The 17132-nt window shown below is 45.6% G+C and overlaps 1 protein-coding gene across 1 annotated transcript in view; it reads left to right on the top strand.

Moving 5' to 3' along the window:
• SNAPC1 (small nuclear RNA activating complex polypeptide 1) overlaps positions 1 to 17132 on the top strand; it is a 149425-nt gene that overhangs the window by 81767 nt on the left and 50526 nt on the right. The window lies entirely within an intron of this gene.

The raw sequence follows: 17132 nt of genomic DNA, 5'->3' as shown, positions 1-17132 counted from the left end.
CCTTTGCCAAGCAAGGATTTACTATGTGCCTTGTTAAAGGCTTTTTGAGTTTTCTTTGTTTACCAGATCAGCATATTTGGTTAAGTACTTAAGCTTTTGCCACATTTGTTTACCCCTTCTCCAGTTATCACGCCTCCCTAACTTGGTGCTCACTTTCTTGTTAGGTTCACCCTTTGAGCCTATCCATGTTGTCCTTTGTGGTTGTTCACTTTAACACTGTGGTATTCATCGTCATTACCTTAGCTTGGCGTTGTAGCAAACTGGAAGCCTTTTCTGTTTGTCCTCTTTAAGCCCCATTTTTCCAACTGATTGGTTCTTGGGACCAAGACTTATTTTTTGCTGAATATTATCACCCCATTTCACATGGGTCAGTTAATCACTCTGCCAACATACAACATGCCTCCTCACCACTTCAAAAAGTGATTGCATCTCATGGCCCCTCAGCGAGACGTTTGTTTAAATATAAACTGGACCTCCAAGCACCAGATTGATGATCAGCTTATCCTTGGATACACTTCCAATTTGCCATGCACCCTTTGGCTTTACCTCAGCCACTCAAGTTTTCATGTAAATGTTGGTGGTGGTCACTGCCCTCATACCTCAGTGGCTGGTGCCCGAAGCAGGCTCACTGCCGTCAGTCGTAGGCCACCTCCAGACGACTTCTGAACTCCTCATGTCTTTGCTATTATCCATCAACCAGCAAAATTCCAAACAAAACCCTACACATAAGATTCCCCTCATTGAAGCTGTCCTGGCCAATTTGGCATTCAAGGCCTTTTCACCATCATAGAAAGCCCGGTACATTCAATATAAGATTCAGATTTTTCAGAATCAAATGTGGTTCTCTGTGAGGACGACCGTGGTTTCTTGGATTCCTAGCCACCTGCACCCTTCCATCTCCGGAACTCCAGACGGCATATTCAGGCCCTGCAGTGGAACCTCGTGGGTCACAACCCACCACCCGGATCTACCTCAGGCCACTCTCCCCACCCATACTTCAAGGTTGTTACAGTCGTGCAAAGTCCTTGGGTGGGCAGGAAGGGGTTCACTTACGAAGGGGTGGTAGTTAGAGGTCCCACCTCAACCTTTTGGAGCTTCTGGCTAATTTTGTTGTGGGTTCTTTTAAAGGGTCTTTGTTGATTATTTGACCTTTATTTGTTTACCAGATCGCCTTTCTTATTTAGGCCATCTATTATGAGATTTCTGAAAAAATGTTCCCATTTGTTTTCACTTCCTCTTTCATTATGCCACAGTTGAACCTTAATTTGGTGCTTCTCTTTCCTGATGTTTGCCCGTCAAGCCACTACATTGCTGCCCTTTTAGGCTGCTCACTTTGAAAGCTGTACTTCTCATTGCCATTACTTCCATTTCAGCATGTCAGTGAGCTTCATGTTCTGTCTGTCCAGCCTTCCTTCACTTAATATTTCCCAGCCAGGTTGGACCAGAGGACTAAGGCTTCATTCATTTCCAAAGTGGTCACTCCATTTCATGAGGATTAATCTATCCCCTTTCAGATGTTCTTACCCACCTGCTCACCCCACCCAGGAGGAGGTAAGGCTACACTGGATCCTCATAGGGTTCTTAGCTACCGGACCGGATGACCAACTCTTCCTGGTCCATGCTTGCTTTATTAAGGGAATGGCGATTCCGAAGCGGATAGTTTCCCACAAGATCATCCTGTGCATCAAAATATAGTATGCCCTTGTGTAGAATTTGTCTCCTTGCAGTATCATGGTCTATTCCGCCAGGCAAAGGCCGCTGCTTTAGCACTGTCTCTAGGTGTTTCTGAATCGGATATTTGCGTGCTACGACATGGGCAATGGTCCACCAATTTATTTGCCAATACTGCCTACACAAAGGGTCTTCAGCATTTCAAGAAAGGTCAACCTGTTTCTTGCCTCAATACGATCATTGGGAGTGCTGTTCCTTTAACTTCTGATTGCTGAGTTTCAGGATGCCAGGGAGTGGATAGGCTTTCCACCATGCTTTCTGAAGAAGCGAATTACAAGCTCCAGAAGCCACTCACTAGCATTCTAGGGACCTGTTCACCTGTGATAACGAGCCATAAACAGTAAATATCTAATGTCATACAGAGCAAATCTCTAATATGAGACTCTTTCCCAATTATTTTACCTTTTTGTAAATATAGCAATCAGAACTTGTAGGAACAGCATTGCCAATGAAGTAGATTAAGGTACTGATAATTGGTCCCAATAAATTGCCATTAATAATAATAATAGGCACATTTATAAAGCGCATGGTTCCACTCGGCCAGTGTGTCCCCGCGCTGTGGTGCAACTGCAAAGATGTCCACACCCGGAACCTCACCTCTCCTAACTATCCCGGGGGAAGAGATACATTTTCCCATTTTTTCCTAAAAATGCTGTCCCGGGTCTCCATCCGGAGACACAAGGGGAGTCTGTTCCAGTGCTGGGCAGCCAGCAGGCGGAAGGAGCGTCCACCCATCCTAGCTCTCTTAATAGCGGGAACACACACCAAACCCACCCCACCTGATCTCAATTGGCGTGTTGGGGGCATAGGGGGGTGAGTAGCTCAGACAGATATGAGGGAGCCGTCCCCTGCATAATACGATGGCATACACATAGTGCCTTAAACAGGACTCTCTCCCTTATCGGCAACCAGTGGAGTGCAGCCCGCGCTGCCTTCGCGGAGGCCCTCCTCTGGCGCATAAAAACCAAACGCGGTGCTGTGTTCTGCACCCCCTGGATTCTGAGCATACACTTCGTCGTAGCATCCAGGTAAAGAATATTGCCATAATCCAGGCGCGATGTCACCAGGGCATGGACCATGGTCTTCCTGGCTGCAGTAGGCAGCATATCCAGAGTGTTGCGAAGGACCCTCAGGACTCCAAAACAGGGGCCTGCCACCCGCCTGGTTTGGTACTCAAAGGAGAGCCTTGTGTCCAGCCACACCCCCAGATTCTTTGCGTGAGCGCAGGGGGAAGGGGTGGTCCCCAAACTCTGGGGCCACCAGGCCGATGACCACAGCAACGGGGCTCTCCCCACCACAAGCACCTCAGTCTTATTGCCATTCACTTCAGGCAGTTGTTAGCCATCCATGCGGCCAGTTCTTGCAGGCATGCCACGAAATTGGAGGCTGCCGTGTCCTGTGCCTGTGTAAGGGAGACCACCAGCTGCGTGTTATCAGCATAGGATACGACCCTGATCCCAAACCCATCAGCAATCTCCGCTAGAGGAGCCACGAGATTGAACAGGGTCGGGCTCAGGGTCGATCCCTGCGGTACCCCCGGTCTTAATTTGATGACTTTCGAATAATGGGAGCCCTGCCTCACCTGAAAGCTGCGCCCAGACAAAAAAGATTTCATCCAGTTCAGGGCACTGCCAGACACACCTCCTTTCCTCAAACACTGCACCAGAGTGTGGTGGGCAACAGTGTCAAAGGCAGCACTTAAATTCAACAGGATCAAGGCCGCCGTCTGACCCGCATCCACATATTGCCTGATGGTTTCAGTGGCGAAGAGCAAGGCAGATTCCGTTGAGTAGCAGGCTCGGAAACCGGACTTAGTGGGATGCAGGAGATTGAATTTCCCAATATGCGCTGTCAGCTGCATATTTACCACTTTCTCCGTGACCTTGGTGAAGTACGGTAAAAGAGAGATGGGGCCTAGGTTATCCAGTTTATCTGGGCCAATATGAGGTTGCTTGGGCAGCGGTAGGACCACAGCTTCCTTCCAGCAACCTGGTACTGTGCATACTTAATGAGGTCTCCACCAGATGTCTGATATATGGCTCCAGATTATCCAAGCTCCCTCTCAGCACTTTAGGGGGGACCAGGTCTCTGGGGGAACCCGATTTAATACTAATACAGATTTAAATTAGCTGTTCGGGGGGGGGGGGCATGGGAAAACCCTTCGCCCTCCCAGGCATACTCTTTCTCCTCCGCCACCTCATCTCCTACTCGGGCGGAGTCAGGAAAGGTGGAATATATTTTCTCCACTTTGTCTGAGAAAAAGTCTGCCACACGATTGCAAAGCTCTTCTGAGCCCACAGCCGGAGCAGCTGACGTAGCTAAGGAAGATATATCCTTATAAACCCTAAACAGTTCCCGTGTAGAGTTGCCCGCCGACCCAATTCTCTCCAGATAGTATACTGCCTTTGCTCTTCTAATGAGCCCATGGTCTTCAGTGCCCCTTTATACTCCCTCCTCCCCTGCTCAGAGAAGTCTTTCCTCCACCGCCTTTCTAGAGGTTTGCAATCTGCTTTCACCGTTCTCAAGGCGGCTGTATACCAAGTAGCAGATTTTTGTGCTCTACCCGGTATTTTTGTGACCAGGGGACGTTGCTGTCAAGGGCTCCGTAATCCGCCTGTCCAAGTTTATGCACACACTTTCCACATCAGTGCCACCAGGTAGGCCCCCCAGCGAAAGGGCGCTACTAAACTTTCCCTGCGAGAAGCCAGCCCACCTCCGACACACTATGCCCCTTTTCACTTTTTCCCGTGTTACCTAATGAGCTGGAATATTGCAGGACTCCGCTCTAAAAGGGAAGATATAAATTGGTTGAATATATTGAAAAAGTATGATGTGATAGCGCTGCAGGAGACATGGGATATGGACTGTGATTTTTGGATAGATGGGTATACATCCTACTTCCTTGCTGCACAACCCTCAAACTCTGGTCGCAATAAAGGAGGTTTACAATTTTTATTGTCAGTTAAAATGAATGGAACTGCGAAAGCAATAAACACGTTATCCCACAATTTTCTAGCTTTGGAAGTCACATTGACTAATAATTCTAAATGCGTTTACATTAACTTTTATAACGCTACCCAAGGCTCTGGCGATATCGAAAATCTCATTTCTCTGAATATGTTTTTGTGTAATTTTAAAGAGAGTCAAACCGCCCCGACATATTTTATATTGTTGGGAGATTTTAATGTACATTTATGCCAACAAAACTGTCATTTAATAGATAGTCTGAATGTAGACATGTTCCAACCCCCACACTTTGAACATTCTGTTAAAGGGTCGACCCTAGAAGATCTGCTTCTTGAAAATGAACTTTACGAACCAGAGTTCTTTGATAGTAAAGAAAGGGTCTCAACCTATAGTGCTAGGGATTGCAACACTATCATTGATTATATATTTATTTCACCAGTTATGTTGCAGAATGTTATCTTTTATAATGCTATACATTCCACATATAGTGACCACAACCCGGTTGTGTTGAACATGGAGGATAATATTTTATTTTTGTTTAATAAAAACTCTGAATTAGATATCGCTGTTGATATCACTGCAAAGGATCAAGGGAGACGGGTGAAATGGAGTAAAGTTATACCTGAGGAATTCCTTTACTCCCTAAACGAGAAAGTGGGCAGCGACATTAATGTTTGTAGGGAGCCATTGAGTCTCAAAGGGAATATAATTGGGTCCTTTGAAGCCATCTGTCGCCAGGTGGCAGATGACCTAAAATGTAAATCCACAAACAGAGAGAGAAAGGTTGAGGGGTGGTTTAATAATGCATGCTCCAAATCACATCGAGTACTCCATAAAGCACTGAAAAAGGTACCTCGTGATAGAGTGGAGGTGGCAAGGCTTAGGAAGCAGTACAATCAGGATATCCAAGTAAGGAAAAAGGAAATTAAGAAACAGGCGTGGGACAATTTGTATGAAAAAGCTACCCTAAGGGATAGCGCAAAGTTCTGGGCCATTGTCAATACACCTCTGTTCAATGGGAAAGAAAATGCGCCACTGGAGTTAAATATCCCTGAGAAGGAATGGTTGGACCACTTCCAAAAAATTTATGGCAGCAACATCGACCTAGGACCTCCTAATTTAACACCGATCGACATTCAAGCCCCCCTTCTAAGTTTTACTATTAAAGAGGTACAGAGTGCTATCGAGGGCATGTCATCACAGAAGGCCCCTGGGCCAGATGGCGTACCCGCAGATATGTACAAAACAAACTCAGCAATGTGGTCAGTTGTACTTACTAATGTTTTTAATGTAGTTGGTATAGACAAGATAAGACCTCCAACTACCTGGTCACAGGCTGTCATCATCCCCATATTCAAGAAGGGTCAAAGGGGGGACCCTAGATGCTACAGACCAATATCTCTGCTAGATTCCTCATTTAAAATCTTGGGCAAAATAATACTAGAGAGAATCTCAGCTTGGACCACCGATAAAAACATCTTGTGTGAAGCGCAGTATGGGTTTAGATCTGCCAGAGGTACAGAAGATCAATGTCTTAATTTGCACCTTATACTGAGCAAATACACTGTAGCTTCAGGGGGGAAGATGTACTTGGCCTTCATGGACTTGTCCACAGCTTTTGACCTAGTTAATAGGTCAAAGCTGTGGACAATACTCCTCGAAAAGGGACTGGATCGAGCTCTTGTGGATTTTTTGGCGCGACTCCACAGTGATTTAAGGGCAACTATCCGCATGACCCAAGAAGGGAACTGTACCTCTTTTTTTAAATCGGGAAGGGGAGTGCGCCAAGGGTGCATTTTGGCACCTATGCTCTTCTCCCTTTATATTAACTCCCTTGGTGAGTCCCTAAAACTGCCTCTGCAGATGTGCCCTGCATGGGTGGTTCCGTGACGCCGGTACTTTTATATGCCGACGACACGGTACTGATGTCAAGGACCCCGAGGGGTCTTCAACATTTACTTAATACTTTTGGGGCTTTTATGCAAGATCTGGATTTGGTGATTAATGTAGGAAAGTCGCATGTCATGGCTGTGGGTAACTCTAAAAGTAACATTAGAACCCTGACCTGTAATGATGCTGTACTTACTAAGGTTAAAACCTTTACATATCTAGGAGTGGTGTTCGACGAGAAAGGGACATGGGCACCACAAATCCAGAACAAGACCGCTGCTGTAAAACGATCATCTGCTGCTATATTGGGGTTCGCTAAACGTCTTGGCGGCAAACCATCAGAGGCTATATTATCCATATACAAAGCCAAAACCATGGCAATAGCCAGATATGGAGCCTCTATTTGGGGATATAAGAACACAACCCATATCCAAAGGGCAGAGAATATTTTTCTGCGATCCGTTCTGGGCTTACCAAAATCTACACCTGCTCATTCAGTACATATGGAACTAGGGGTAGGTTATATTGAAGACATATTGTCTTTTGCACCATTAAGGGCTTGGATTAAAACTTGGCTTAATCCCAATTTAACATTAAATCACACGATTATTAAAGACTGTATGGGGCGGGATCGTGTGGCAGAGATTGAGTGGCTTTCATACATCAAGAAAATAGCACAATACCTGGGCCGCCCTAATTTATATACTAACCCTGAAGGCCTACAAAAAGATGACATTAGTTGGGCAAAACGGGAATATATAAAGAAAAGAGAAGCCGAAAGAGAAACACGCGAAATCATGAAGCCAACCGTGAGGTCACATTTTTTGACAATAACATCTTTAGCCATTGAACCATACTTGGCGGTAGTAAACAAACCTTTCCATCGGTGGCTTCTCACTAAATTTCGCTTTAATCAGTCTCACTTCTTGTTGGGTGAATATAATAAATGGTGTAAACCCCATGAGAACGCCCCCTGCAAGTGTGACGATTTCTCAGACCAGGATTCTACCCACTTTTTCTTTTTTTGTCCTTTTTTCAGAATTGCAAGAGAGAAATATATTAAGCCAATATTAAAAGATCTAAAGTTTACCCAAGTCAAACCGGCCTTTCTGTTTTTACAGTTAATGGAAACACCTCTAATTATGTATGGGGTAGCAAATTTCCTCACAATGTCCATTAGGTCTCGTCGAAATATACCTCAGATACTGATTAATTGACCTAGCCTTTGTCAAAAATTGTACACCCAGTCGGGGTATCACTGTTAAATGATTGTATCATAGGTTTGTAAATATTATTGTAATTAGATCACTGAACAAACCCATATCACAAACAGTAAAAATGAAATGTAATTTTGTAGGAAAACACAGACAGTGCAAGTATGACGATAAGTATTTTAAATTTTTTTTTTTAAACTTTTGTAAATATGAAATTTGTAAATATGGAATTTGTATTTGTACATAATGTGTCTTGTTTTTTAAGCACTCCAATGATCAACTATGAATGTATAGCATACTTTTGTGATTTTAATTTAATCGAATAAAGTGTTTTTTGACTCTGACTCTGACTCTGAAGTAGCAGATTTTTGTGCTCTACCCGGTATTTTTGTGACCAGGGGACGTTGCTGTCAAGGGCTCCGTAATCCGCCTGTCCAAGTTTATGCACACACTTTCCGCATCAGTGCCACCAGTTAGGCCCCCCAGCGAAAGGGCGCTACTAAACTTTCCCTGCGAGAAGCCAGCCCACCTCCGACACACTATGCCCCTTTTCACTTTCTCCCGTGTCTTTGGCCCCAGCAGTCTCATAGCAAAAGGGAGCAGGAAATGGTCTGTCCATACAACAGGGAGAGAGGTATAAACAACTATATCCTCCCAATTCGCAAAATGATGGTCCAGCAGATGGCCACTGAGATGGGTAGGGGAGTCCGATATTAACCTAAGTTGTAGAGTGGCCATTTCCAGGCATAGTTCATCCGCCGCCGTACAACAAGCATCATCAAAATGCAAATTGAGATCACCCAGTACTAAGAGTTTATCATACTGTAATGCCGGTTGAGTAAGGTAATCCATCAAACTAGAGGAAAAGCGAGTAGGGGACCAGGAGGTCTGTAGATCAGAAGCCCTTTCACAATATAGTTCAGGTCCACCTTAATCGTAAAGATCCCCGCCTCGCTATCAGCAATAGCGATAGACTCGAGGGTGCTTTGGATGTGATGTTTGAAAATGATTGCCACTCCGCCCCCTCTGCCGGAAACTCTATCTATCCTAGTGATCGCATAACCCCTAGGTAGTGCCTCTAAGATCTCTGGCACTGACTCCTCGTCCAGCCAGGTCTCAGAGAGAAACATTACGTCTACCTGACCATCTAAGAGCTGGTCGTAGACCTCCAGTCTGTGGTTCCTAAGTGACCGGCAATTCAGCAAACAGCAGTTCAGATGAGGGTTTTTCTCCTCCACCTCCCTCCCCACACTAGATTTGAAAGAGCAGTGCCTGCAATCCCAGCTCTTACTACCTCCCGCCAAGCTGTGTCTACACAGAACCGCAATAGGGGGGCGCAGAGCAAACAATTCCAGGGAGGTATACTGTTGCTTTACTACGGCACTTCCCATCAGCAGTAGTTTGAGGCAAGAAACATGTTGACCTTTCTTTAGCCAGGGATTCATTGATATTCTTGTGGGTTCCACGTTTATTTTTAATTTTGACATCCGTTCCCGGCATGAATATACAATTTATTTTTGATAACTTTTAGCCAATTTTAATTTCACTCATTCCCAATCTACCCCTTATTTTCTCATCCCTCTCCCAGGCCAGATGCAGGGCATTGCTCAACTGCTTTACCGAGCCAGTTTTGGGTAAGGAAAAAGATTTCTGGCAAAGAGCTCCCTTGTTGGAACCCGCTGGACAGGACACAGCAGCGCCCACCCAGCAAGGAACATGGCCCGATGAGGAAGCATGCCACTTCGTTGGTTGAGGGCTCATCTGTGCGATAAGGGATGCTGCTTCTGTCCGACCTCTCACTAGATTAGAAATTCCAATGAAGTATTAAACCTCTAACAGAACAGCAGAGTACTTTGTTGATCAATTCGGCAATTCCACGGATACAGAGATGCATAGTACTACCATCTTTGAAATAGTTAAACCCTCTGAATTACGTACTTGGCTGCGATTCGGAGAGCTACTTCCAGGGTACTTGTGAGTTACCAGTACCTCCTGAGCTACTTGTTGTAGACTCCCGGTTTAACAGACGTCCATTTGCCAGAAATGTGTTGTAGGATGCTTGGTTTGATAATCACCGGAGACCCACCAACTAGAAGGTTCTCCTTGTGCATTGATTCAAGAGGTGAGGAATCTGCAGGAAGAAGTATTCGTCAGACGTTATTTACCTTTGAAAAAGTTCTAGCATGACTCCTCCTTGTCACACAGCTGCTAATACGTTCTAAGTTAGTTTTGGTACACTGTGAATCCTTCAGTCTTGTCGACTGCCTACGAGTGTGTGGGGAAAAAAGGATGGTGGATTGACTTTGGTGCACCAGGGAAGCACCTTACATGGCTCCATGATGGCACATCTGGGGTGAAACCCAAGGCAGAGACAAACCCAACACTTCAACTGTTGGCATAGGGGAGCTATTTTAACTTTTCTGACAGACACCTAGCCACAGATTACTCCGCTTTTGAATATTCCCCAGGCATCAGACTGGATCCATAAACTTTTTTGTAGTACCTCGGTGTGCCGTTAAGTGGCGCCACACTGACATCATTTTGCTATCCAAATGACATGTGGAGCCCATATAGGCACCACCCTTAAACGCTGATGTCAGTTCCTTTCTTTCCATGTCACCTGACGTAGATCCGGAGCTTGCTTCGCGTATCTCTGAGACATTTTTTCAAAACGTTTTCCAGTGTGCATGGAATGTCGCCTCCAAAAATGACAGGTTTCAAGTCCTGTAGGGACTGTCTTAAATAAATATCTGTAATAGATCTGCCACTTGTGTCTATAGTCGGGCCACGACTTCAAGGCCTGAAGCTACTGCATGCCGATGAACCTGTAGGCTATCCGGGACCGCGAGGTGCAGCTGTTGCAAGGCACAAATAAAATCCCACAGTGCAACTGCTCCAAGTCACGGTGTCTTGTAGTTCCTACTAATCCATAGGATCTGCACGTTTATTGGACAAGATACACTAGGGGCTTGGTGCCTGGGCTGATTCCAGACACCCCTGCAGGATTAGTTGGTCTATAGACCAGCTAGCTCACAGTACCACCATAAGCCCCCTAGCCCTGTCCGTGAGCAGATGGTTTCTTCCAACCACTGAACATGACAACCCTGACCCCTCAGGGATCATGGGAACAGTACAGAACCTTTCTCTCAATCACTCTTGCTCACTGATTCTCAGAGAAGTATACAGAGAATACACAGTGGGACGTTTTCAATAAGTTTTATAGAACCAAAGTTATTCTTGTATAAAATACATGTGCTGGAATGCAGATAAAAGTGATTACAAGCACCTAAAGTGTAAATAGCTGATATAGCTCTACCATGTTCTAAAGCAGTCTATATATGCAGGCATATAAAACAAGGCAGTAATCTAGCGTACCCCTACTATGCAAACCCTTCTCTAAATGTACCTAGAGTGTGTGTGGGTGTTTAGCCAAGTATCACCCAAGGGACGGTCCAACCCTATTTCCTGATGGAAGAGAGTGAAGGACCCAGTCTTGGTCATGAACTGGACTCCCCAGACAAGATACAAACAAAGGGATCAAAAGGAGCACAATCCTAAGTACATGTAAAACAAATGACTTATTAATCACAAAAATGTATATAGCAAGAAATGGCAAAAGTCCAGTTCATAGCATCATTGAATCTTCATTCTTGGACAGGATACAAAAGCAAGAAAAGTCCATGTATGCTTATTATTCCGTTTATTCAAAAGGCTTCATAGAAGATAATCAAAGCATCAACAGAAACAGCCAACACGTGTTTCGTCGGTACAACAACTCCGTACCATGACTCTTTCAAGGCTAGATGGATGATTGAAATTGTGATAAATCGAGGCCTTGCTTGTGGAACAAAAGTCGAGATATCTTGTCTTGGACCTATATTGTATATATTGGTGATGAGCACTGGAAAATAGTCTTCAAGGTAAGAATTTTAGAAGTAAATAATACAACTATCTTGCAGGAGAACGGTTCCAACCCATCCGATGAAAACAACTATGCTGTCATTATGGAGTGGTCGTGATCCACCCGACAAGTAAGTAGCGCAACAATCACGAGTAGACGAATGACGTCAGTAAAAGCAAGTCCTGGAGTCAATAATAGATGGCCGAGCCACAAGGTATCTAAGGGCTGGGTATGAGCATGAAGGTCCGCATGATAACGCGGCCAAGAAAAAAAAAAACGCTTTTGGAACTGTCCTCCTGCAAGATAGTTGTATTATTTACTTCTAAAATTCTTACCTTGAAGACTATTTTCCAGTGCTCATCACCAATATATACAATATAGGTCCAAGACAAGATATCTCAAATTTTGCTCCACAAGCAAGGCCTCGATTTATCACGATTTCAATCATCCATCTAGCCTTGAAAAAGTCATGGTACAGATTTGTTGTACCGACGAAACATGTGTTGGCTGTTTCTGTTGATACTTTGATTATCTTCTATGAAGCCTTTTGAATAAATGGAATAATAAGCAAACATGGACTTTTCTTGCTTTTGTATCCTGTCCAAGAATGAAGATTCAATGATGCTATGAACTGGACTTTTGCCATTTCTTGCTATATACATTTTTGTGATTAATAAGTCATTTGTTTTACATGTACTTAGGATTGTGCTCCTTTTGACCCCTTTATTTGTATGTGTAGATTTGCCAACCGTTTAGATTGGTAACAGTCACCCTTGGTAGTGAGTGACAGTGGTCTACGTAACACTCCGTCTAAACTTGATGTGTTACATCATATTGTAAGCCCATTACAATTTCTTTGAAAGTAACAAGTGAAGGTGCGGTTATTCCCGTTTGGGAAACACCATTACCAAATTGTTTTATTATCCCCACACAAGATGTTAGACCGCTGGGTGGTGAATTCTCAGCATGCAGGGTTCCTCGGGTCAGCTGAATTGCCTCCTCTACCAATCTATTGAGATGCTTATCTTTTATAATTAAAAGCAGTCTGGCGATGTGTGTCTAGATTAGTGATATTGATATGTAGATAGCTTTGTCGCCCAATGGATGAAGATAGAGATGACATTTGTAGATAGTGCAAAAAGAGACCATGTACATGATGTCCAAGTCATTGTGATAATGCTTTGTGAAGCTAGATATGTGAACAAGTTTCGTTTCAGGGGAACTAATCCAACGATGATGTACACGCAAAATATGTGAAATGTTATTTTGAGGACAATGTAAGAAATAAGCTGCTTCGCTACATGGGTCTTACTGGGGCTATAACAACGGTGCATGTCCAAAGTTCTGTCCCATTCTCGCTCCTGAAGTTGTTGAAGCCTCTTGAGAGGTCAGTCTTCGTCACGGTCGAAATCATCCGGTAAGTCTAAAAAGAAGCACAAGAAAGCAAAGGGGAATTCTGCACCCTTGCACCACTCATTCGTCTGAGCAGGGTTGGGGGACATCTCTCGGTCCCACAATTGTTTCCGGCACTGCCTGAGTTTCTGGATCTGTCAGCCATGGTCCGGCTCTTCGGATCCTTACTGACTCCTTCTGGCGTGCCTTTGGGCTGTAAGGAACCGAGAGGCCTTCCTTCTGTAATGCCATTGGCGGGTTCGCCCTGGGTGCCAGTTGGGCCATCTGAGCCCATCTTGCCTCCGGCTCCACTTCCCTCTTCTGGCACGACAACCAATACTGGCATGGGCTCTTTGACCTTGAGACTGACTCCATGGATACCGGAGGAGGTGGTCCCGGTTGCTCTCTTCGACACCGATCAAAGTTGCGTCTGATTCCACCCAAGGTGCCTCTTCCCCCTCCCCCCCCCTTGATTTGTCACCCCCTCAAGGGAAATAGCACACTTTACATTTCCTTTTTGAGATAGACTCGGATAATGACTACGACCTGGGATATGAGTTCGCTGAACTCTACCAGGATGGTAATTGGTACGAGGACCTACAGGAGGCTAGCCTACCTCCCCTCAAACTGCCATCTTCTTGTCCACAGGACCTGCCATGGAGGAATCTTCTTCTTGCACCATCTTGATCTGTAGAGTGACCAAGGTCCTTGACCTCCAATCCCACACCGTGGAGGTTAAGACCAATGTTTTGACAGAGTTCCTCCAACCGAGGCAAACATCTTCTGAACCCCTCCTTTCCATTTACTGAGGTACTGACTGATACCATATTGGGGGGCGTGGGCCAAACCTTGCTCCGCCCCTCCCAATTAATGAACAAATTGCCAGACACCATAACCCTACTCCAGGTGACTCTGCTTTTCTTTAATAGCACCTTCCGCCCGAAAGACTGGTGGTGCAAGCCGCGACGAGTCTCTCAAATCCTAACACATTTCCCACCATTCCCTGTGACAGGGAATCAATCTAAGTGGGTAGGAACGTTTAATAGGCGTGTGTTTTCTTCTGCTAGACTAGCCCTCTGATCCTTTGACTCCAGCTGCTTGTTGGGCTAATGATCCCACACCCTTTGAGATTCGGTGGCACAAGTTTTCCCTGGTGTACTCGTAGACCTTCAGCCTGTTCTCACTCAAGCGATTCAAGATGGCCTGGATTTGTCCAAGTTCACAATTTGTTGTGGCTTGGATGTCACTGATTCCATCAGGCAGGCCATAGGCACGACCTTTGCCAATCGCCGCCATTCATGGCTGTGATCGACTTGGTCCTTAGGCAATGTATAGTCCTCCCTGACGGACATATCCATTGATGGGACTCATTTGTTCGGGGACAAGGCTGATTCCGCTTTAGAACTATTTAAGGAGAGCAGGACTACTCCACGCTCTTTGGACCCATATGCCCCACCTCCCCACCCACAGTTCCAATGCTCCTTTAGTGGCTTTGGTCGAGGTCCCCCATATCACCAGCCTGTCCAGCCCCCACAGAGAACCCAGCAGTTTTGAGGTCAAGACAATGGTGCCCACCACTCCCACAGGCATGGTCAATGGGCCGCTCAGTCTGTTGTTCCCCCCCCCCCCCGTCCCCTTAGCCTCAACTGCCAAACATCTTTAGCATGACCTTACTGGAGCATTGCCACCCTGTTGGAGGCAGAGTCCAACAATTCAACCCAGGGGTACAACAGATTGTTAATAGAGGTTATGCTATACCCTTCCTTTCTTCCCGTTGCACCTTCTTCTCCCAGTGACTGACTGAGGACTATCCTTCCATTTTGTGGCAGTCCTTTTGGCCTAAGAGACAATCGCATGGGGGCCTGAAGTAGGTTGTTATTGATATTCCTCCTACTTTGTGATGCCCAAGAAAGATGGAGGCCTGTGGACCATTTTAGACCTGAGTAATCTCAATGCCTTCCTCTAGAAGGAGAAATTCAAAATGTTCACTTTGGCCCAGGTCTTGTCTGCCCTCGACCCTGGATACTGGGTGGTAGCGTTGGACCTGCAGGACACCTATTTCCATCTACCAGTCCTGACGGCCCATTTGCATTACCTGCACTTTGTGGTGGGACAGGACCATTATCAGTGTGCGTGCTCCCTTTTGTTCTCACTTTTGTCGCTCAGGTGTTCACAAAAGTGATGGTGGTGGCAGCACATCTTTGGAGTTTAGGGGTGACAATCTTCCCCAACCTCACCTTGACGACTGACTTTTGAAGGCAGGCTCTTCCCAGGTCATCTTTGGGGCTCCCTGTCAAGGTGCCAAAGTCAAACCTGACTCGTCAGAAGCTTCCCTGTGTCTGAACCATTCGGGACATGGTTCGGTTTTGTGCCTTGTCCTTGAGGAAAAAGAGTCCAGGACATTCAGACTATGATTCTAATCTTTCAGCCTCAGTCCTGGAGTTCAGTGAGTTTAGCTCAGAGGCTACTGAACTTATGGCCTCCTGCATGCTGCTGATCAAGCACACGAGGTGGCATGTGCAGGCTCTGCAGTGGGATCTGAAGTCTAAGTGGGCCCAACATCAATGGAACCTCGTTCAGATTTCAGAGAAGATAGCAAAGAATCTACAGTGGTGGTTGCTGGACCATGATTGGGTCAGGGGCAGACCCCTATCCCTTCCCCACCCAGAGTTGACAGTAGTGACCAATGCATCTCTTTTGGCCTGGGGCTGCCACCTGGGAGGGGTGGGGATCAGAGGCTTCTGATCTCTGGTGGAGTCCGGGCTCCAGATCCACCTTCTGGAGCTAAGGGCCCTCTTGGCGCTAAAGCCTTTCTTTCGTCCATCATGGGGAGGCTAATTCAGGTGCTCGTGGACAACACCAGCACCATGTGGTACATCAACAAACGGGGCAGGGTGGTGTCACAGACCCTGTGCTAAGAGGCGTTAAGCCTCTGGAGGTGCCTGGACTGCCTAGAAATTTCCCTGGTGGTGAACCACATTGCAGGATCTTTGAAAACCAGGGCAGGAAAGTCCAGCTGAAGGCTCCCAGCAGATCACGAGTGACAGTTGCACCTGGATGTGGTGAGATGTCTCTTACACGAATGGGGAGATCCATGGCTAGATCTGTTAACCGATGTAACAACGCGCAATGTGAGCACTTCTGCGCATTGGGGTTTCCAAGGAGTCTCTCACTCTGAGATTTATTCCGCCTCGAGTTGAACTCAGGACTCTCTTTGCCTTTCGGATGATACCACTACTGCCCTGAATTCTCAAGAAGTTCAGGACAAGTGGATTCCCTCCCCTAGACTTATGCTATGCAACTCCATGTGTTCATGAAGCACTATTGTCTGGACAGCCAGGTTTACTGGTAGGACTCTGTCCTGGAAGACTTTTTAGTTTGAGTCTATTCACAGACACACATTCATTATGTACTGCTTTGGTATCCGGAAGGTGAGGAATATGCAGTTAGAAGCGTACCAGAAGAACTAGTTACTTACCTTTGGTTATGCTCTTTCTGGTAGAGACCCTATCTAGCTACAGATTTCTAACCAACCCTCCCATCCTTCAAATTCTGTGATTTGACTATATCCATTGATTGGAACTCTATGGGTCTGTGGGCGCAGACAGCCCTTGAAAGCGGCTAACTTAGGAGCACGATATGGACACCTCTTTGGGGCTCACACATCCTTTCCGGAAAGAGGTCAGCAATGAGCTGCATGGTGCCACATGACGATGCGCCACGGTAAAACTGAAAAGTTTCTCGATCGAGTCTGACACCTGGGGAATATTCAAAAGGAGTGGAATCTGCAGCTTTACCTGCAAATAATAGAGTATCCAGCAGAAAGACCATTACCAAAGGTAAATTATTTGTTCTTTTAATCTTTATTTTCCAAGTAACTTGACCACATTTTTGTAAATGGTGTACAGGAAACTCTTTATGGCTTCTTTGTTGAACATTATCATTGCATACATTGGTCTAGTGTCGTTCTTCAAGGGAAACAATTCAATATTAATCAGTAAGTTAGGCGCTGGGGAAATAGACCAATTAAAAGAAGT

This window comes from Lissotriton helveticus, chromosome 9 (genome assembly GCF_964261635.1).
Source record: "Lissotriton helveticus chromosome 9, aLisHel1.1, whole genome shotgun sequence".
Lineage (NCBI taxonomy): Eukaryota > Metazoa > Chordata > Amphibia > Caudata > Salamandridae > Lissotriton > Lissotriton helveticus.
Note: the sequence above shows the minus strand (reverse complement) of the source record. Positions and strands in the feature narration are given on the sequence as shown.